General features: G+C 45.1%; 1 protein-coding gene and 1 long non-coding RNA gene across 3 annotated transcripts in view; one reads left to right on the top strand and one right to left on the bottom strand.

Moving 5' to 3' along the window:
* LOC145721903 (uncharacterized) overlaps positions 1-10,527 on the bottom strand; it is a 97,743-nt gene extending 87,216 nt beyond the window's left edge. The window contains exons 1-2 of the long non-coding RNA XR_014145918.1: positions 10,303-10,527; positions 3-115 (exon numbers count right to left, since the gene is read on the bottom strand). This is a non-coding gene — a long non-coding RNA (uncharacterized LOC145721903). The remainder of the gene's footprint in view (positions 1-2; positions 116-10,302) is intronic.
* A 139-nt stretch (positions 10,528-10,666) lies between these two features.
* SYN3 (synapsin III) overlaps positions 10,667-22,865 on the top strand; it is a 445,565-nt gene continuing 433,366 nt past the window's right edge. The window contains exon 1 of one of the 2 annotated variants that reach the window (XM_081822362.1): positions 10,667-10,777. The gene's annotated coding sequence lies outside the window, so the exon portion shown is untranslated. Of the gene's footprint in view, positions 10,778-16,031; positions 16,429-22,865 lie in introns of those variants that run through there. The other variant, XM_081822363.1, reaches the window with a different exon arrangement.

The following is a 22,865-nucleotide window of genomic DNA, read 5'->3' as shown; positions in this document are numbered from 1 at the left end:
ACCTTCTAAATCCACCCCACACAGGAGCCAGGGAGATAATCCTGATCCAGCCATGATATTGCTCCTATGACTCCTCTTCCCAAAGAGGGTCTAGAGGTTCCTTGCAGATAGATGTCTAGAAAAAAAGTTTCCATGGTCAAATAACTGTGGAAGACTCTGGGATAAATTAAACAAAATGAATCAAGTTTCTTTAATGCAAGATTTGTCAGAAACTATATGATACCAACGAGCTTTGTAAATCTCCAAAAGGGAGGGTGGGGGGAGGTAAGTAAAAGGAGGGGGAGGAGTAGTAGTAGGAGTAGTATTCAGCATCTTCTCATTCTTATTTGACTGTGGCACTTTGGGGGCACATCTTAAATAATTAGCGCTTAGAGAACAGACTTTGGAAAATTCTGGTTGATCACAACCTGCCCAACATTCATATTATGCATCATAGGGTCCCCCATGATCTCCTACCCAAGCCTCTGCTTCCCACTCCGGTTCTTGCACCTTAACAAAACCAAACTCCTTACTTCCCAGCCTTTGCTCATGTTGCCTGCCCCCCAACACACACACACACATTCTTCAAGCACTGGAACATGCTCCAACACACAGAGAAATTGCCTGAAGATGATACATGTCCTTGAAAAGTCAGCCCAGACATCAGCTCCACCAGAAGCTTCTGCTGTTCAGGTGCTTCTTCTGTATGTGCTCAGAGTAGTCTTTCACAATTCCCACATAGCACTCTGTGAGCCATATTATCATGGTCCTGCTAGACCATGAGCTTGTGGAGGGAAGGAGTCTTTATGAGGCTTTATCTCTGCTCTGCTACACTAGAGTTTCTCAACCTCGGCACACTTGACATTGGGACTAGATAAGGCTTTGTTGTGAGAGGCTGTCATGTGCATGGTAGGATGTTTAGCAGCATCCCACTAGATGTCAGTAGCCCTACCATCACCTTACCCACCCCTGCCCACCACAAGATGCAAGAACCAAAGATGTCTCCAGACATTGTCCGATATTTCCTGGGGGAACAAAACCATCCCTAGCTAAGAATCACTGTCCTATATCAGTGCCTGGCATTCATTAAACAAATATTTATTGAACATGTACTATTTTATTTGTCAGGCCCTGTGCCGGGCACAGGAAATACAACAGGGAACAAAACACTTGTCCCTGCCTTTAAGCTGCAGGAATCGAGAAGCAAACAGACATGATTATGAATGTAATAATAACCATAGTTCTATGAAGGTTGAGAGACACTTGTGTATTTTGTTCATTTTTATATCTCCCAGCTCCTAGGACAGTACCTGGCACATCCTAAGAGCTCAATAAATATTTGTTGATGAATCATATTAGTTAAAATTTACAGAGCACTTCTCATGTGCCAGAAACTCTTCTAAATACTTTATGTATATTAAATTAATTTAGCTCCATAAAAAAACTATGAGGTTCTTTTATTATACTCATCTAGAGATAAGCAAATTAAAGCATAAAAATTTTAAGTGACCTGGCAATGATCATGTAGTGAGTGTAAGGCAGAGACAAGACTTGAACTCAGGCAGCCTGGTTCCAGAGTCCAAGCTCAAGTGCCCCCATGTGATTACCAAGGATGACCAACACTGGCGGAACCTTCCTTTGGACTGGCATAACAACAACACAATAAGTTATTTCTTTTATCTCGTCCTTAGCACCATTTTATTCGAGAAAACTTAAAGCACAGGAAGGTTAAGTAACCTGAATTCTCCCAAAAATGGTAAGTGCCTGAGCTGACTTTTGTGCCCCATCTGATTGTGGGGACCTGTGCCCTTAACCACCATGTTATACTGCCCCAAATATGGAAGCATAATAAATAACTGCTAGATGACTGAATGAGGAATGGTCTACATGCTTTCTGCACCCCCCGCCCCCCACCACCAAGCAGAGCACCTAATACATCAACGGTGCCCCACACATGATTTTTTTTTTTTATTTTAGAGAGAGAGTGAGAGAGAGAGAGAGAGCACAAGAGGGGGGAGCGGGAGAGGGAGAAGCAGACTCCCTGCTGAGCAGGGAGCCCGATGCGGGACTCGATCCCGGGACTCCAGGATCATGACCTGAGCCGAAAGCAGTCGCTTAACCAACTGAGCCACCCAGGCGCCCCACACATGATTTTTTTAAATGATGGCAATGGGGCGCCTGGGTGGCTCAGTTGGTTAAGTGACTGCCTTCGGCTCGGGTCATGATCCTGGAGTCCCGGGATCGAGTCCCGCATCGGGCTCCCGGCTCAGCGGGGCGTCTGCTTCTCCCTCTGACCCTCCTCCCTCTCATGCTCTCTGTCTCTCATTCTCTCTCTTGCAAATAAATGAAATCTTAAAAAAATAAAATAAAATAAAATAAAAAAAATAAAACGATGGCAATGAAGTACAAGGAATGGGACACTCAGTTAGGGATCAGATCTGACTTATCCTCCTGATTCTGCCTTTGAGTTGCTGTGTGACCTTGAAGACTTCATCCCCCCCACAACCAGGTCCTCATTTAGCTCTCTAAAATGGGAGGTTTTGGATTTCCTGAGTGAACCCAGAGAGCTCTCTTTCCATCACTGAGGCCAACCAGGTAAAGCTCCTCCCCTGACTGTCCTGATTGGTTTGCTCACCTCCTGATGCAGGTGCTGTTTTGGTTGCCTGGTAACACAGTGATGGAGACTTGCCAGTTCCCAGAGGAGAAGTGAATGAATGAGCAGAGATATTCACACTAGGAGCCGTGGCCACAGCCAGAGCAGCACCTTGCAGATTTCATAACTCCACCTGTCTGGAATGGGCTTTTCATCTAATGCTGATATAGCAGCTTAATGGGGAATCTGGAGGTGGCAAAAATCCTATGCACAACCCTACCTGCCCATAAGGAAGTGACTCTATCACAAAAATCACAAGCACAGAAGTGTGTTTTAGTATCGATAATAAAAGATCTCCTTCTGCTCTCTTCCATGTAAAAGACTACTCTTTCCTGTGTTCCATCCTGCCTTTCAATCCAGGTTCTGGATTACTGGGCAGGTCGTACAAATTGGAATTGATCCCCATGATCACTCTGGAATTGATCCCCATGAACTGAAGTTCAACAGATAGGGAAACCTTTAAAAGAGTTAAGAGCAATGTTTCTGAAATAATGTAGACCTGGGTTCAATTCCTGGCTTTGCCACTTACAAACTGTGCAACTTTGAGTTAGTTTCTTAGCTTCTCTGAGCCTTAGTTTCTCCATCTGTAAATCGGGGATATTAACACCCATCTCACAGTGTCACTGAAAGAACTAAGGAAGATAATGGAGGCTGAAGCACTAGCCCAGATGCTGGTGCATATGTGCACAATTTTTATCATTATTGTTATTGTTTAGGGTCACACGCCATTTAAATGATAAAACTGGGATTTGAATACTGGTCTCTAGTAATGCCAAGGCCAACTTTTGTCATCATTTCCTTCCTTCTTTGAAAGGAAAAGCCATAAGCATGCATTCTTTCAACAAATACTTACGAGCCACTATGTGAAGGTGTTGAAAATGATACTAACTCTTACACAGCAGTTTTGAGACCAAGCGGTGCTTTTGCACGTATCCTCTCACTTAATATGATGGTCATTTCTCTGATGTCTGGATGGAGATCATTCTGGAGAAAGCAATTGTCTGCCTCTGGAAATTAAACTCCACTCTTCTCCCAGGAGCTCAAAAGTCAGGAGAGGGAACCCCATCCCCCAGTGCAGTGGAGCCAGCTGAAGGGCATGCTTGCAAAGGGCACTGAATTATGTGCTTACGTCCCTGATCCCTTATGTATGAGATATGTGATCTTAGCAAGTTCATTTACCACTGTAGGCCTCAGTTTTCATAATCTATAAAGTGGGAATCATGTATATGCTTATCTCTCTGAGTTGTTGGGATAATTCAATAAGCATATGACTGCAGAATGCTTAGCACAGTGCCTCCTCGGCAGCTGCCACAATGATGATGACAATCACCATGATCCTTATTATTCTTCCAGAGGCCTGCCTGCAATATGGGTACCTGCCAGGGAAGGTGGGCCTAGATGGAATGCCACAGTCAGCCCATAATCTCTAGGGGTCAGAGGAAAGAGAAGAAAGTGAAAAAGGAAGCGGCAAAAGGGACACACTTTACTGTCTTTGTAGCTGGCCCCAAGAGGGTAGGGAACAGAGGCAGATGCCAGACTTGGTTGATGCTGTTGTAAAACCCATGGTCCAATAAAATACTTGTAGTTTGGGACAAACAAGATAGAAGCCAGTGTTGCTAAATGTTAGGTTCACACCTCTGGGTCACACTCCCTCATAACCCAGGGATCAAGGGGTCTGCTCATTGCCTGAGCTCTAAATGATGAGATTTATGTGGTTCTTTTTGGGGAAATCTTGGATTTGATCATTTCAATACAAACAAAATGGGGAACACTTGAAGAGCACTTCTTATGCGCCAGGCACTGCCTTAAGTTTATATGTTTTAATAGATTTTACCATCATGCAACTCCTGAAGGTAAATTAATCACTCTCTTTGTGTAGATAAGGAGCCTAGGCAAACAGCTTGCCCAGAGTCAAAATCTAAGAAGTAGCAGAGCAAGGATTCAAACACAGTCTAGTTCCAACTTTCATGTTCTCAACACATACAGTTAGTTATTGGCTCTCCATGATGTCGAAGGAAAAAAAAATCCATTTTCCGTCTTGCCTGGCTATTCCTCTGGTGACTGAGCTTGGCTGAAATGATGGGGGTCTATATAGAGGTCAACCTATGCAGTCATTATTATTTGGGGTTTAGGAAAGAAGGAAAATTACACAGAAGGGGTAGCTTCTTTATTGTGTCCCTGTGCAGACAGACTCCAGACACTCAAAGTGGTGGAAATGGACAGCAAGGAGATTTTAATCCCCCTGGAAAAGTGGGTTTCCCAACCCCATGCTGGTCCTAAGTCAAATGCAACTACTATTGAAGTTATGGTAATGGCCAGGCACTTTCATGGTTAAGCTTCACAACAGTCCTGCAAAGCTAATTATATTAACTTATTTTACAGCTGAAGCACCCAAAGCTTGGAGAACTGAAGAGGCTAGGCCAGGACCTCACAGCCAGACAGGAAGCTATGGGTCTGGGACTCAAAATCAGCTCAGCCGTGCTCAACCTTGACTATACAATGATGTCACCTGGGAGACTGACAAAATACATACCTACTGGTGAGAAAATATACCAAAATATACACCAGCGGTGCGGACTGCTGCCTAGGTGTTTTCATGGCCCATCCCACCGGAGCTGGTCTTCTTTCTGCCTCAATACAGCTGCGTCCCAGTGAGTCGTGAAGGCAGATGTATTAGACCACTACCTTGAAAGTGACTGATCAGCTAAAACCTTCAAGCACCCTTAATTACAAAGGAACACCCACTGACATCTGCCTCCCCTTAAGGGGGACTCCAAGGATTTGGAAACTTATTTTTCTGGTTGCCATGACAATCTTTTGCAATGTCAGCAAAAAATGCTCTGTGTTACAAACAAGCAACGATAAAACCACTCAAAATCTTTAGCTCAGAATTCGTCTCAGCTCCAGACCATGCCATGTCCCCTCTGAGCCTTCACCTAGGGTTTCTAGAAAAGAACTGTACATGTTAGGACCTTCGAAACACTCCCCTCATTTTACTAGGGCTCAGAGATGAAATGAATTGCCGCATGTCAGGGAGTAAACTAATATTTTCAGATTTTCTTTTATTCTATACCTCACCTCCCCATCTTCCTAAGACCTTTTCTAATCCAAAGAAAAAACAGGTGAAATTGAAAAATTCTCTCACTTTTACCTTTCTTATTTTTTATAAGTCAAATGTATTTTTATGCTTTTTAATTAATTTACTTTAAAATAAAAATTGTATTTATTTAAGGCATACAACATGATTAATTGCATATACATAGTGAAATGATGACTACATCAACCCTCTTTGGATAGATTCCAGAGCCCTTTTACTACTACATGTGATAAGACTTTGCATTTTAACTTTCACAGGCTTATTTGCATTTTGCACCCCCAATCTTTAATTATAGCAATTCATCTTTGTGTAGATATTAGGCACCATGATAGGTAGAGAGGAGGAAACACTAAAAGATCTTTCTTGTCATCTTACAAATTTCGCCATGGGGCACCTGGGTGGTACAGTTGGTTAAGTGTCCAACTCTAGGTTTTGGTTCAGGTCATGATCTAAGGGTCATGAGATCCAGCCCCGCCGTGGGCTCCCACTCAGTGCTGGAGTCTGCTTGGGATTCTCTCTGCATCTCCCTTTGCCCCTCCCCCTGCTCATGGACGTCCGTGTGCATGGGCACACACACTCTCTCTAACATAAATAAAATATTTAAAAAAAAAAATCTCACCATGGATGGATAACAAAATTAACTCTGCCCTTGTTGACAAGCATGAACAAGCCATAGCTGAATAGAGTGGAACTTTCCGGACTTGGGACCTGGGTCCCAGCTGTAGCTCTGTGACTCACTAGCTATGTTACACGATACCAAGCTGTGTGTGTTAAAGGCACACACACACAATGGCCTTCATTTTCAGCCAGGGTTTTGAGTTCTCACCTCAACTATGTGCTAAGTGACTTTGTGCAAGTCTGTTTCTTCCCCTATGAAATGGAGATAATATCTCCTTAACAGGGTTGTTGGTCCTAAAGCGCTTAGCACAGTGCCTGGTACACAAAACGTATTCAATACGTGATAGCATTATTACTCTAACGAATACTAGCTTATCTGCCTACCTCACAGGAGGGCATATGAAATGAGGGACTTCGCAAACTACAAAATTTACATATAAGGGGGCTTATTTGTACAGTTGTTTTGTTATTATAAGGACTTGCTTGCTTTTTTTTTAGATCGGATAAGAATAGCAGATCTGGGTTCTTATCAAAAATAAATTATCTTTTTAAACCACCACCACCATCATCCTGTGGGGTTGGATTTCTTACTGAGTAGTGAGACAATGTGTACACCTGTCACTGTGGGTGCATCCATATGTATGCAAATTTCTGAGCTGAATTGTTCCCCAAAGAAAGGATCCTATGATGCAATATGTTTCTTTCCTTCCTGGACCCATCAGGATTCTTGGTTAAAAGCGAGAGAAATAACATAGGTTGCTAACACAAGAAGGGGATTTAGCAGAGATAGAACATTCATAAAATAAAATTGGATGGGGGACGGGATGGCATGATGGATTAAGCTTGGGAAAAAGGCAGAAATCAAAGGAATCTGGAGGTTGGCCAACAAGATTCATGACCAAGCAGCAACCACTGGTCCAGCCTCTTTAGGATGCCGATGCTGTGGCCATCATCAGTCTGCTCAATCTCACGGCCAATCTCTTTCCATCCTTGTTACATTCTGGAGAGACAAAGTCCCAGGAGTGAGCATCTAACTGGCCCAACTTAGGTGCCATCCCTACCCCAAGTATTTTTGCAGACCGGGAGAAAGCAAACTGTGGAAGGATCTGGCCCTGGGAATTGTCAGGTCCCCACACAATGAAAAACTCCCCCAAAGAGATGTGGAGGTATAAATACAAATATCTTCCAGGAAGCCATCTTTGGTCCAGCTCTCATTTCACAGAAGAAGAAGGTTCAGAGAGGTTGTTCAATGACTGTGTGTCAAGTCTTCTGGTTTCCAACCCCACATTCACTCTCTTACACAAAACCCAGCAATTTATAAAGTCATAAGCTGTTTCTCCAGCTTTCAACAATATCTCAGGTGGGGACAAAGGGACTGACTATGGAGAGTCATTATCTGTTTTCAGACTCTTTTTATTACATAAGCTCAGCACATAAGAATAAATAATGCTGGGATGCAGCTGACCTCCAATACATGATGGGAGAATCTCATTACTGCAAAAACCTTGGTGATAAATATAGAGAACTGGCTATGATACATTGAATTTTCAATAGAAACCATTAAGCACTTCCGCATCTAACTGCCTTTTCTTTTCTTATTCATAGTGCAATAAAAAAATAATTTCCCATGCCATAATTTGCCTGGTGTTTCATCTACACTTCTATCCTACTCCCTGTTTCCTCCTTTCTTTCCTTGAAACTGATATTAGTGAAGCTTTTTGAATCTATAGACTCAGACAAGAATACCCTTTCCATTTTTCTCCAAGCAACTCTCCTGTGCATATTTGAAAGCCAATAGTTTTTTTTTGAAAACTACATATAAGTCCAAATCTTAGAGTTGGGAGGCGTCTGAGGGGAGCTCTGCTCTGACCTCATTTCACAAGTAGGGAAACAGAGGCTTAAAAAGGATATGCCAGGTGGGTAGAGGCAGAGACAGGCCAAATGCCATCAAAGACTATGCTGGGTTTCTGAGTTGAGATTTCCTTGATCCTCTTATGTCCACTACTGTCATTATCTGGGTCTAAACAGAAACTCAGGAAGGATCTGAGGTATTGCCTAATCCAGAGGAGGAAAGTAGCAGCCAAAGGGGCAAATCCTGCCTGTACATGGGTTTGATTTTGCTCAAAATTCTTGGCTCACACAGTCCTTTAAAATTTTTTTTAAATTAATTGCCAACTTATAAAAACCTGGAGATTTAACATAATCTGAATTTCTGACCCTTTAATAAAAATCAGATCATCTGGCAACTCAAGGTCCCTACTGCTATATGGCAAAAATGAGTTGTTGCTGAGTAACAAGCTGCCCCCTAAGGCAGGTGTACACACCTCAGTATGCCTCAGTCTCCACCCCTCCCTGTTCTATCACACCCTGCCAACTTCACTTGCAACATTACTGCCTGTCCCCTAAATTTGTGATTCCTGAGCTAGTCTTACTCCCTTAGTTACTGAAGTTGGGTCACTCCCTCCTATTGACTGAGGTCACTTCCTAAGGGTCATGCAGTAAGCAAAGATGTTGGAAGACAAACTTCCAAGGGCTCAGTCCTTGGCTCTCCTCTTGTCTCACACTAGGTGGTCTCGTACTGCTCCACATCAGAACACTCCCCCGGGCACATCTCTAGCCCCAGACTCAGATCTCAGAATATATGAGAATTATATATACATTTGGTTAATATATGAAAAACAATTTGAAGAAAACCTGGCACTGTTGTTGTTGCAAGTTGCCTCATGGGTCTCTAGAATGTTCACGATGGAGCTTTTAATTTCCTTCTGCCTCCAACCTGTTCCTTCCTAGTCTTCCTCACGTGGGTAATAGCACCATTATCCCATAGATGGCTCGAGCTGAACACCTGGGAGTCAATCTTTGTTCATCTGTTTTCCTCATTCCCTAAATCCAGTTCATCATCAAGCCTTTCCGTGATACTCTAAAAATGTATTTCAACTGGTCTACTCTCCCCGTCTCTGCTGTCACCACCTTGGTCTAAGTCACCGTCGTCTTTTGCCTGGGTTTGCAGTATCCTCCTGTGTTATACACTGAACTATACTCCCCCCATTTATATGTTGAAGCTCTAACCCACAGTGGGATGATAGTTGGAGATGGAGCCTTTGGGGGAGGGGTAACTAGATTTGGATGACGTCATGAGGGTGGGACCTCATGACAGGGTTAGTGTCCTTATAAGAAGAGACACGACAGGACTTGCTCTCTTTCTTTCTCCCTGCCATGTGAGGACACAGGGAGAAGGTAGCCATTTACAAGCCAGGAAGGGAGCTCTCATCAGCGAGACCCCGCTCGCACCTTGATCTTCACCTCTAGAACTATGAGGAAATAAATTTCTGTTGTTTAAGCCAACCAGTCTATGGTATCTTGTTATGATAGCGGGAGCAGACTAAGACACCTCCTAACTGGTCTCCCTTTGTCATTCTTTCTCTTCCAAAATCTATTCCCCACACAACAGCAAGAGTGGTGTTTTCAACATGCCATAGCGCCCCCTCCCCTAAAACTCTTCAGGGGCTTATTTTTGTCCTTACAACAAACCGAAGCTCTTTAGGGTGGCCCACCGGGTTCTGGGGAATTCGGCCCCGGCCACCTCTCCAGCCTGGCGCACCTTGCCCTTGCTCTGCGCTCTGGGCCTGCCTAGTCTCCGGTTCTGGCCGCAGGGCCACGGCGCATCTGGTGCCCCCTGCCGGCCATGCTCTTCCTCCAGCCGTGGAATCCCTTCTATCTTTCAACTCTCAGATCAGTTATCACCTCCCCAAGTGGCCGCAGGAAACCATTCTATTCATAGCGTCCCCGACCCCGTTCCTTACTTAAAATCACCTTTCCCTCTCAGAACAATCCGACATTATCTTGTTTCTCTGCATTTAACTTGCCCCCACCCCGACCCCACGCAAACTACAGGAGGGCGACAGACTTCGTCTTGTTCCTGTTGCACCCCGGCCCTGAATGCCCACCACACTACCTGAGACACGCCACGACGGTGCGGCCGGGTTTCTCTGAGGCGCCTCCTGAGGTCCTGGGAGGTCAGGTGCCTTTCTCAAAGTTGGCTTCTAAGGACGCCGCACTCTTCGCACTCCCCAAGGGGCGTCGAGACGCTCTTGGGATCGAGCATGATCACCGCACTCGGCTGCCTGGGCCGGGGGAGAGCTCAGAGTCTGGGAGCAACTTTCCCGCGTGGAGAGCAGAGGAGCGCGGTGGGGGGAGGGGCGGGGCGGGGGCGGGGCCACAGGGTGGGGCGGGGCCACAGGGGCGGGGCCTGGCTGCCCGAGCCAATGGGGCGGCTCGGCGCGGCGGGGAGGCCAGGCGGCAGAGAGGAGACGCTCGAGCGCGGTCGGGTGCGGAGGCTGAGCTCGCGGACCCGGAGTGCATCCGCAGACGGGAGCCGCGGCCGAGGCAACCACCCCGCCCCGGGCGCCGCTTTCCTGGCGGCTCGCACGGTAAGCGGAGCGCCGCCTCGAAGTAGACTTTGTGGGGATTCCGGAAACTGGGAGCCCCCTCCCGCCCTCGGCCCCTCAGACGGCGCTGCCGGTGGCGTCCTCGCGCCCGGCCGCGTCCCCGGCGCGCCGGCCCTGTGCCCGTGGGATGCGGGCGCGCGGAGGGCCCGGGAGGGAGGCGACGAGCCGCCGCGCCACGCTCCCTCCACAAGCTGCCGCAGCCCGGCCCGGGCCCGACCCTGCGACGGACAGGTCGGCGCGCGGGAAGTGCCTGGGGCGCGGGTGGCTCCCGGCCGGACCTCCGCTCGGCCCAGGTCTTCAGACGCCTCAGGACCTGTTGACCTGGGACTGGGGGTCAGATTTGTCACACCATTTCCTACTTCCAGCCGTCCTGAGGCGCAGGGGGAGATCTCCGAGCGGCTCCCTGGCCGAGCTCGGAGCGGAGACTGGCCCTGGATACCGCGCCCCGTGTATCTATTCAGCATTTACTCGGCTGTCCCCGTTGTGTGCCAGGCACAGTGCTGAGCGCTGGTGCACGAAGACGGGCTTTGGAGGAGCTTTGGGGGCCAAGAAGGACAGTAGGAGGAACAGTTAGCGAACATTGTAGTACAGGGGACACGAGGTGGAGAGCAGGAGTGAAGGAGCCAGGCGGGCTTCGGGGCGAAGGTGACCACTGAGTGAGGACTGTAGGAGTCGGAGGGTTAGCCCCGCTGAGAGCTGCGGGGAGGGGGTGCAGGGGGAGGGCTGGTGGGTTAGCGGGAGTTCCAGATAGATTTTCTTGTGCCAGGGTAAGGAAGCTGAAAAAGCCCAGTATCGCATCAGGTGATCACGTAGGACCAGGGCTTACTGTCGGTAGGAAATGGGCTGTCGGCATGGCAGGGGGCTAAACCACGCTCAGGCCTTAAAATGCAGCCTTAGACTATCTCGAATTTTGTCCTGGGACAGAGTGGTGGAGGAATTCTGGCCAGTGACCAGGTCACTCTGGTAGCTCTGTGCAAAATGGATGGAGACTGGAGCAGCAGAGAGCTGGTAAGTTGTAGTTGCTGTTCAGACTTGGCTGTGAATACTCTGGTTCCGGAAGGCAGCCCCAACTGCCCAGAAGCCTTGCTCCCTGGCCTCTGGGTATGGACTTGGGCCAGGAGATGTTGCCCACGTGACACTTGCTTCTGCAACCTGCGGGCCATTTTTATATTGTTTCTGGAGGCTTTGAACTCAACCTTGTCATCAGGGATGGACCCTGGAGGATTGGGAAGAGTACCTCTCCCCTTCTCTTTCTGTCTTACAGAGGCACAGTCTCAGCTCTTAGAGGCTCTAGTAAAAAGCTAGGTGTCACTGGGGAGTCAGAGCAGAAAGTCACTTTAGCTATGTACTTGGGGGATGTAATCAACCTTTCTGAATTTCAGTTTTCTGATTTAAAAAGAAATAGCATAACTACCTTTATTAGGTCAGGTTCTCTGGAAAAAGACTCAGAGATTCTGAGGTTTGTGTATAGGGGGACTTTGGGGGAGTGGTCTCACTGTCCAAGGGGGTGAGGAGTCAGGAAAACAGGATTGGGCAGAGGGAGAAGTGGACCTGTGATGTAGTGCAAAAGACGCCTCAGTTGATCCCCTGAGGCATGGGGACCAAGGCTTTGAAGTCCCATGTTGACCAGCCAGTAGATGCAGGGGGTGCATAACTTCGGTTGTCCCTTCAGCAAGACAGTTCCTGAAGAGGGACTCAGCCAACATTCCTGGCAGCAGGGCGCACGGTAGAAAGGAGTGCCTTGGTGTTGGAGGGGGATTGAGAGCTGTATCATAGAGCCACCTCTGCAGGAAGGCCTTGGGAAGTAAATGTCATAACCTGACAGAAACTGGTTGGCACTGCATCTGGTGCAGAACAGACATTTAAAAAGCATTCATTTCTCTCGCCTTGAAACTTCTTGACTGCGTGCGTCTGAAAGTGGGTTGGAAAGTTAGAGTTGGGTAAATAGGCTTTTTAGAGGAAAGGAATTTTAATAATAATAGCCACAATAACTACCACTTCCCGTTACTGAGTGCCTATTATCTGTATGCATTGTCTCCTAGTTGTCTAGTAATATTCTGAGTCGGGTAATTTTATCCTTGTTTTATAGTCAACCCAGTCTTTTCCAAAACCCAACAGAGTATGTGTCCTTTTGCCATAAAATAATGGCCATAACAACAGCAGCAATCAAAACAATATGATTTGTTACACTCTATGAAGTGATTTCATTGGTGGTTTGATTAATTAATTCATTTATTTACCAGTTATTAATTCAGCAATGTGCATTGAGTGGTTCCTAAATGGCAGGGTGCTGTCCTAGGTTCTGGGAATACGGTGGAGTCTGTCAGGGGAGAGACAGACATTAATGCTTTGATTTCTTCAGGAGCCAACATTGAAGGATAGAACATCCCATTGCATAGCCAGGAAGTGATAGAGAGTAATAGGCCCTTTTCCCAATTGACTTTCTCATCCTTCAGTTTTAGTATAACTTCCTCAGAAAGGCCTCTTGGACCATCCTTTGTAAGGCAGGTCCCCTCCCTTTTACTCTCCTATCATAGTACTTGTTCATTCATTTTATTTATTTCCTAGTTGGTGGTCCTCCCCATTAGACTGGAGGCTTCAGGAGGTCACATATTGCTTTATCCCAAGATCCCAGCACAGTGATTAGCACAGATTTCTTGAATGAGTGAAATGAATGAGGCTTGGATCTGCTTAACAGAGTGGTTAGGGAAGGCCATATTGAGGAGTGATATTTATATTGAGATCTGAGGGATGAGGAGGACCAAGCAATGCCAAGATCAAGAGGCAGAGAGAGCAGCTTATTCAAGGATCATGAGGTGGAAGAATGGAGCCCAGGTGATTGGGGAACAGCCTGAGATGAATCTGGAGAAGTAGATGAGTCCTTGGAAGACCATGCTGAGCTTGGATTTTATTCAAAGTGCAATGGAAGGTCATTGAGGGATTTTAAGCCTAATAATAATGACTTAAGGTTGTAATATATATTTGTTTGTTGTCTGTCATGCCTCTAGGAGGCAAGCTCCATGAAGAAAAGAGTTCAGTAAATATTGCTAGAGTTAATGGGTGCTCTGGTTTATGTAGCTACCAAGTGAAAAATGGAGGCAAGAGAGGAATGTGATTTTGTCACAAATTCGGAGTTAGGTGAGAAAGATGTTGGTGTCTTGGGTACAGAACAGCAGTGGTATTGGAGAAAAGTAGAAGGAATAGAGTTATATTTCATTGTAAAATGGATGAGGACTTGCTGATACATTAGATACTGGGAATAGAGGAAAGGGAAGAATCAAGGGTGACCTGTGGGTTTATGGTTTAAGATTGGGTGGATGCCAAATGTCCATCAACAGGTGAATGGATAAACAAAATGTAGTATATACTGACAGTAGAATATTACTCAGCCATAACAAGGAATGAAGTGCTCCTATATGCTACAATGTGAACGAACCTCAAAAACATGCTAAGTGAAAGAAGACAGACAAAGAAGGTCACATGTTGTATGATTTCATTTATATAAAATATCTAGAGTATTTAAATCCATAGAGACAGAAAGCAGAATTCTGTTTGCCAGGGACTTGGGGAAAAAGGGTAAATGAGGCATAACTGCTTAAAGGGTAAACAGTTTCCTTTTGGGTTGATGAAAATGTTTTGGAATTAGATAGAGGTGGTGGTTGCACAACATTATGAATATACTAAATGCCACTGAATTGTACACTTTAAGATGGTTAATTTTATGTTATGTGAATTTCATCTCAATTACCAAAAAAAAAAAAAAAAGATTGGATGGATGGGAGCACCAATAACAGAGTGGAGGAGACTGGGTGGGGAGCGGGTTGTGGAATTCACGTGCTGTCTTAGAGATACCCGTGAGACATCCACATGGAGCCTAGGGGGAGATCTGGGCTGGAGATATAAATATGGGAGTTGTCAGCACTTAGATGTCAGCCAACAAAATGGATGAGATCTAGGGAGAGACAGTGTAAAGGAGCACATCACAGCCTGGATCATTCTTCAATTTGATCTTCATACCTACCTATGAGGGAGGTGCTGTTGTCTTCATTTTCAGATGAGGTAACTAACCCCCCTCCCCTGGCCCCCACATGAACTTGCCCAAGGTAAGACACTTTGTTCTTGTGCATCTTCTGGCTTCCAGTGCTTTGCCATTCCCGTCTCAGCATGATGGCATTTAGAACTTTAGCAAGGGCCTTCCCTCCCCTCCTCCTCTCCCCATTCTGACTGAGTACTCACATGGCAGGCGCTGTGCTGGGCATATGTTGGTGGAGAAAGTAGAAATGGCTCTAATTTTTGTGGAGTTTACCCAGTAAACAAGCAGCTGCAGTCCACTGATACAGGGGACTTTAGGAGCCTGTAGCAGGAGCGTCTACCCCAGGTTTGGGAGTAAGAGGAGGCTTCCTAGAGAAAATGTCAGCTAAGCTGAGATTTGCAGCAGAAGCAGAAAGATGGAGCCTGAGAAAGAGATGATTCTCTGGAGGGTTCATGATCCCTGAACACCTGCTATGGGAATTCACCATTCTCTTCATTCCCCAATTCTTCACAGGTTACTGGCATTTTCCAACTTATTGAGAGGGTTTTCTATATTTTCTATAACTCTGGAGGCAATAAGCAGACAAATGGCTTAATTTGATTTCAAGTGGGAGCTTCAGAGGGGTAGCCAGATAGAGTGCATACAGCCTGGTTTTCAAAGCCAGGCTCCATCTCTTGAGTGAGTGACTTATTCTTCTGAACCTTGCTTTTAATACCTATGAAATGGAGCCAATAATGTGCGTTTCCTAATGTAGGAAGTAAATGAAATGACACAGTAAAGTATTAGGTACATAATAAATGCTCAGAAAAATGATATCTCTCTTATCTTTTGGAGAGGAAGATTTTCTAAAAAGACCAGAAGTCCTTGCACTCTGTACACTATTTAAAATACAGATATCCATCTTCCCTCTGAAGGCTTTGATGGTTCAGGATGGAACACAGCGTTCTGTATGTTTAGAAAGCAGCCCACATGATCCTGGTAAAAGCAAGTCCAGGAACCATTGGCTTGACCAAATACTTGAGTCATTGCTATGATGAACATGAAAGGGTTAAGCACCTAAAAGCAGAATTTTGCCTTCTAGGAATTATTAGCCAATGACAGTGCTGACCGATGATGTAATGTCTTTGGCTGGCACTCCATTGGTTAAGTGTATTGTTTCTCTCGCCGCTTCAGCTGTGTGAGGAGCAAAGCTGGAGCCCAAGGGTTAATAATTCTGTGGCAGCAGATAGAGCAATTTTTTTTCCCATTCCTCTTCTGCTAGGTGTGAGTGTATAGCCCAGCTCAGCTGATTGTTGCCCTTCTCCTTCCAATAAACAGCTGCATCTTCCTCCTTACCTCCTCCCAAGCAGAGCACATGTCTCCGTAGTACTACAGAGGAGGAGGAGGAGGAGGAGGAGGGAGGAGAGGAGGTGGAGGAGGCTCAGGATCTTTTAGGGAAGAGAGAACCCTTTCAAAGTTCCACGCGGCAGTCTCTCCTTGCCACTGGGGACGGGCACAGCCCCCGCTACTCTGGCCTACAAATGTCCCACTGGATGAACTGCTAAAACTGCCACCTGATTCTGAGCATTGTTCAACCTGGCGGGATCCTCAGAACCGGGAGGTGAGCCCAGGGTTTTGGAAGAGGGAGTGGGCCTAGCAGAGAGGAGCTCTAGACTGGAGGTCTGGAGAGAGGGAACAGCCCTAGACTGAAGGTCAAGCATAGGCTCCATCCCATAGCCCTGGCATGTGGTGTGAGCTTGGGCAGGACGGTTTCCCTCTTTGGGTCTGTTTGCTCAAGTGCACAGTGTGAGGCTTGGATTAGGGCCCTCTGAATTCTGGGAGACACTGGCAGGGGAGTGTGCTGACCAGAAGCAATAAACAAGTACGTAGCTTTCTGTCAAATGATCTCTAGATAAATGCTTTGCTCCTGGAATCTTGGGCAGCAGGGGAGTTTCAGGTGAGGGCTGTCTCCCTGGAGCCAGCTATAACCCAGGCTCCTCCTCATATTGTCTGGACTCTGTCTTCAGTGCTCCCACTCGGCCAAGTGGCCCTTGGTAGACTCTGGGCTGAGATTTCTCCAGAAACACCTGAATTGTCTCAGGATTTTAATCATGTCCTTTGAAGGGGACCTTTGGGTTCCTGACCCTTGAGTTATCAGTGTGCCTTAATGAATTTGGCTTTCCTAGTTGTCCCATGCTGGAGCTCCTAAGGTGAGAGAATAATTATTTTTGCATTATTGGATAGCTTAGCTGTGACAGTTTTCTTGTGTGTTTTTAGTGGGGCATGCATTATTGCTCCAGCCTGAAACTTCTCATCTTGCCCAGAGAGGTCCTAATGCAAGCATGTCAGCCTCAAGGTGTAAAATGAAAAAAAGTAGAAATGAGATGGGGTGGGGAGAGGGGAACAGAATAACTGGAAAAGCCTGATGATAAGAAACTGACCTTCATTTCATAGGTAATTCAAGAAAGTCTGCATTTTACAGACAAGCTATGATGCTACTTCCCTCTTGCAACACTCCAAAAAAGACATAAATAAGAAGTTCTATTATTTTTATTTTTCAGAATTTAGTTATGTGTGGGGAGTTTCCAATTTCTTCAGAGAGAGTAGAACCTACAGAGTGTTCTCTCTGTGTCTTATATGACCCTTGGCGTCTGCTGCCCTGTGTTCTGGGTCAGGCTTTGCTGCTGAGGAACATATGGGCCCTTGGGCAAGTCGCTGTGTCTCTGTGAGCCTTGTTTTCTGCATTTGTCTATCACAGGGCAGGAGGGAGTTGGACTAGCTGACTTCTAGAGCCCTCATAGCTCTGGCTGTCTTGCTTTGAATTGCAAAAAGCCTTTCTAATCTGAGGCTGTTGATTAAGTGGGTTGGATAGGTAAAGAATCTTTGAATAAAGGAATGTGTAGCATGAGTCCTCTAAGTGTTAAAACATGTTAGCATGTTTTAACTCATTTCACTCCCTCAGTAGCCCTGGGAGTAGATGTAATTAACCCCACTCTACAGATATGAAATTACCCAAGATCACCATACAATAAATGTTGAGACTGGTATTTGTGCAGGTGACCAAACTGGGATGGTGGTGCTTATCAGGATAATGGAAGGGCTGGAGCTGGAATCCTTACCTACCTTTGCTTCCATGCATGCTCTTCTTTCTACTACAAATCAAGCACTGATTTTAAGACTAACTAGTTCAGCCAGTTAATGTGGACTATCCAGGTTATCTGGGACAGCAGAAATTAGGGAACCCTGGGTCTGAAAGGGACCTTACAATCCTTTGGACCAGGCTCCTCAATGTATAGCTGAGAAAATGGAGGTCCAGAGACGTTAGGTGACTTGTTCCTGTCACTCATTGAGTCAGTAGATGGCAGGGATGGAGACCAAGACTCCTTGACTTAGGTGTTTGAAGGTGTATTATTATTAATGAGTTTTTAAAAAATACCTTCATCTGCGAAATTTGGGATCATTTGAATTTAGCTATTCTCACCTCTGTCTGTTCTCACCAGGCTGCTTTGAAGTGGTAAAGGATTTAAGTAAGAATCATTTAACACTTAACCTGCACTTGGCATGGTGGCAGGTGTCTGAAACATGAAAGGCGGGTGGTAAGCAAGCTGAGTATGAGACCTGGTCAGTTTCCTTCAGGAGCCTCACGATGCAAGCTGTATTTCATGAGAGTCTAACTCACAGGTCAGCGATCTTTCTTAGTGGATGAGCTGGGTGGGACCCTGCCCCTTTTTCTCTGTGTGTGACTGGCACCTAATTTATACCACTATAAGAGTACTTGCCACGTGACATGTGTCTCTGTTCTTTGTCTTTCCAACTAAGCTGCATGTTTCCCAAAATGTGGAACTTAATTAATCAGTGGAGCTGCCTAATGGGGAGGTGGGTGTCAATATCTTGGATGTGCAGAGATGTACACCCAGAAATAAAAACCATCAAGTAATTATTAAAAAGCACAATGCAGATACTTGACTCCTTCCTTGATCACTGTAACGTTAACTTAACACCAGGCTTCAAACATCCTAATGATTATCATAGGAAAGAGGGGTTATAATTACTCTGCAGGGCTGAAGAGCAAAGCTAGCAGCAATGGGTGGAAATTGGAGGAGAGCAGGTAGCAGATAAATAGAGGAAACTTGTACTGATGGTAGGGCCTGTCCAATGGGTCAGTCTCACCTTTCACACCCTTGTCATCTCTTGGTAACCCTCAGGGATTACTGCCCCTGCAAAGAGTAGCACTTGGTAGCTTTTTTTTTTTTTTTTAAAGATTTTATTTATTTATTTGAGACAGAGAGAATGAGAGAGAGAGAGAGCACATGAGAGGGGGGAGGGTCAGAGGGAGAAGCAGGCACCCTGCCGAGCAGGAAGCCCGATGCGGGACTCGATCCAGGGACTCCAGGATCATGACCTGAGCCGAAGGCAGTCGCTTAACCAACTGAGCCACCCAGGCGCCCAGCACTTGGTAGCTTTTAATGCCCCTTGTAGATCTAAGATTTCTTGATTATCTATCAAGCAGGTGCAAATGAGAAGAGGCCTGGAGTATAGCAGAGCTGCATCTTAGTCTTTAGGGTCCAAAGCCATAGTATGGGGTGGAAATCATTCATAGCCAAAATAACCATTGAAAATATCTTAATTGCCAAAAAATTGCATTACATGTGGTTTTTGTGTATGCAACCTGAACGGTAATTCATATGCTAACTAGTGTATAAAACACTGATTTAGACTAAGAGAAGTAGCAACATAAAGCCTATCTGCTGTTGCTTGGGTCTTCCTACTGTTCTCTCTAAGGTAATTGTAAAATTTCTCACTTGCATGGGGTAGGGGATGAAGAATTCTCAAATGTTCTTGCTTGCTTGTAAGTATAATGCTATTCTGTTTGGATAAACAGTCTCTAATACCATTAAATGTGTTTAACAGTTTGTTTTTAATGATAATGAAAATTAAATGAGATAATATATGTGGAAACCTGGAACCCAGGAACTGTGACAGAGTAGATGCTCAGTATAATTTTACTGAAAGGAAATAAGCATCTTGCTTTAGTGTATTTGTCTATGCGGGTCTTTGAAAAGTTTTAGAGAAAAACCTGGCCACCTGTGCCCAGGCTGGCATTTCCTACTTGAAGCCTGTCTTATTTGGCTTCTCTGCACAGGGTTCACCCTCTTGCCCCTGAATACTGTTTGTAAAATCCAAAGTGGAAAAAGAATGAGGTTGGAAGCTTCACAGACCTGAATTCAAAACACTAGCCATTACCTATCATTGTGTGTCATTGGCCATGTTACTTAACCTCTCCATGTTTGTTTTTTTCACTTGTGAAAATGGGATCAGTAGATCCCACCTTGAAGGGTGGATGGGGCTTAAATGAGAGAACCTTTAGAACATATATAGAGTAGGTGTTCTATAAATGGCTACTTAACCTGTTCTCCACGGAAGGATGTTACAGAGAGGTGTTGTTGTTGTTTTTCCTTCACTTTCACCTCAAACTTCTTGGCCCACATTAGTAGCATTTCTATATAGTTTGGTACAAACTTTCAGGAAACCTCATGTGACATTATTCTAAGAATGCATTTGCTTGCAGCCTTGTCCCCTCCCAGCTCATCTTCATGGCAGTCACCTAACCAAGCATCAGAAAGCTGCACTCGGAAGGGAAATGTTATGCCTAATACATTTTTAAAACCCCGGGAGCTGATTTAAATATTCTGGGCTGGGATGCTTACTCAGGGGCCAAGTGGGCAGGTAATTTGAGGGGTGCTACAGAAGCCAAAGTATGGCTCCAAATTCAAAGCATTGGGGATTTCATTATTGAATTTTCATTCCTTGGGCTTATGTATTCATCCATTTAACAAATATTTATGTAGTTCTTACACTGTGATAGGCAATGACATAGGTGCTGGGAATAGATCAGTGAACAATGCAGACAAGATCCCTACCTTTGTGGATCTTATATTCTGATGGAGGAATCGAAAATAACCACAAAACAGTTACTTTGTGGTATATCAGTTAGTGGCAAGGGCCTTGAAGAAAAATAAAAGAGTGTAAGGGCATAGGAAGAGGCCCTTATAGAGAAGTCCATTAAAGGTCTTTGAGGAGTTGCTATTTCAGCAAGGGGAGAGTTTGAGAAGGTATAACTAGAGAGGTACCAAAACCAGGTCTGGTGGGGACTCGCGGGCTGTAGAGAGAGGTTTGGATTCTACTCTTAGCTGGAGGTTTTGAGTAAGGAGGTTACATGGCTTGACTTATTCTTTTAATTGGTTTTGTTTTTTCAATTGCCATATGGTAAAGTTGACGTTGTTTTGGTGTTTAGTTCTATGACTTTCACCACACGTGTTAGCCGCACATGTAGATTCATGGAAGTACCAACATCACAGTGACACAGAACCATTTCATCACCCGGAAACCTCCCTCCTAATGTCCCTTTGCAGTCACAAACTCCCCATCTCTAACATTTGGCAACAAGAACTCTACTTTGCATCACGACCGTTTTGTCTTTCTGAGGATGATGTCAGTGGAATCATATAGTATGTAACCTTCCGAGGCTGGCTTCTTTCTCTGAGCACAACGCCCTTGAGATTCATCCGTGTTGTTGCAGGTGTCAATAGTTTGTTCATTTTTATTGCTGGCTAGAATTCCATTGTGTGGACGTACCACAGTGTGTCCATTCATTTACCCTTGAAGGACAATTGGGTCGTTTCCAGGTTTTGGCTGTTACTAATAAAGCTGCTATAAACATTTGTGCTCAGGTTTTTGTATGAACACACATTTTTGGGTCTCTAGGGTAAATATTCAACTGTTGGATTGCTGGGACATAACAATAAATTTACACTTAACTTTATAAGAAACTACCAAACGATTTCCAGCGTGGCTTTACCATTTTGCATTCCCATCAGCGATGTGTGAAAGTTCCACTTACTCTGCATTCTTGTCAGCACTTGTCACTGTCAGTATTTTTTATTTTAGCCATTCTAATAGTTTAATTGTATCTTTCCATGGTTTTAATTTGCATTTACCTAGTAGCCAATGATATTGAATATCTTTTCACATGTTTATTTGCCATCCTTATATTCTCTTTAGTGAGGTGTCTGTTCAAGTCTGTTATCCATTTTTTAAATTGCTTTTGTGTTTCTCACTGCTAAGTTTTGAGTATTCTTTATATTTTCTGGATATCAGTGTTTTCTTGAATATGTGATCTATAAATATTTAACTTGTTTTTAAGGAATCAGTCTGAATTCCTTGTGGGAGGGAGGCTGTAGCGGGGAGGGGTGGAAGCAGAAGGATCAGCAGCAGACCATTGCAATAGTCCATGGAGAGAGATGATGGCAGTTTGGACTAAAGTCATTTGGGTGGAAGAGGTCAAAATCAAGGAAACTTTTGAGAGGAGAGCCATCTGATGGGTGGAATGTGGAATGTGAGGGAAAAGAGGCGTCAAGGATGACCATAGTGCTGGAGGGGCTGAGAATTTAAATATATTTCAGGTATGGTGTCTGCCCTCAAGAAGCTCTCAGTCTAGTGAGAGGAGACTTACTATAAGCAGTTCACCTGGAATACAATCTCTGTGCTCACAGAGGTCATGAGAAAAGAACTGGGGGAGCACAGGTGATGGAAAATTTACTAAGCGTAAGATTTGTGAGGACAGCTCTCTGGACCGCCACTCTCAAACTCCAGTGTCTGTAAGAATCAGGGAGAAGGTTATTAAAAATGCAGCTGGCTAGGCTCCTGCCCCAAAAGTAAGAGGCCTATGGTTAGCAACACCACAAATTATTCTGTGTAGGTGATTGGTTGACCATTATGAGAAACCCTTGGGGGAACTGGGGGAACTTCAGAGAAGAGGTGATGTCTGAGGTCGACTTTCAGGGTTCAGTGAGAATTCTGACTTGGAGAAAGCTGTGGAAAGGGCAGCTGGGTATGGTCTTGTGAGAGAAGAGCAAAAGCAAAGGCTTGGAAGAACGATAGAGCCTGACTGGATCCTAGAGTAATATAGGTGGGGTGATGATGATGACTCTTGACCAGAGAACTCATGTCTGGGAGTTAGTGATAAGTCATGGGACTTCCTGTGCTCAATGAGTCTAA

Source organism: Leptonychotes weddellii, chromosome 5 (genome assembly GCF_054177405.1).
Source record: "Leptonychotes weddellii isolate Sample4059 chromosome 5, ASM5417740v2, whole genome shotgun sequence".
Taxonomy (NCBI): Eukaryota; Metazoa; Chordata; class Mammalia; order Carnivora; family Phocidae; genus Leptonychotes; species Leptonychotes weddellii.
This window is presented reverse-complemented; position numbering and strand designations above follow the sequence as displayed.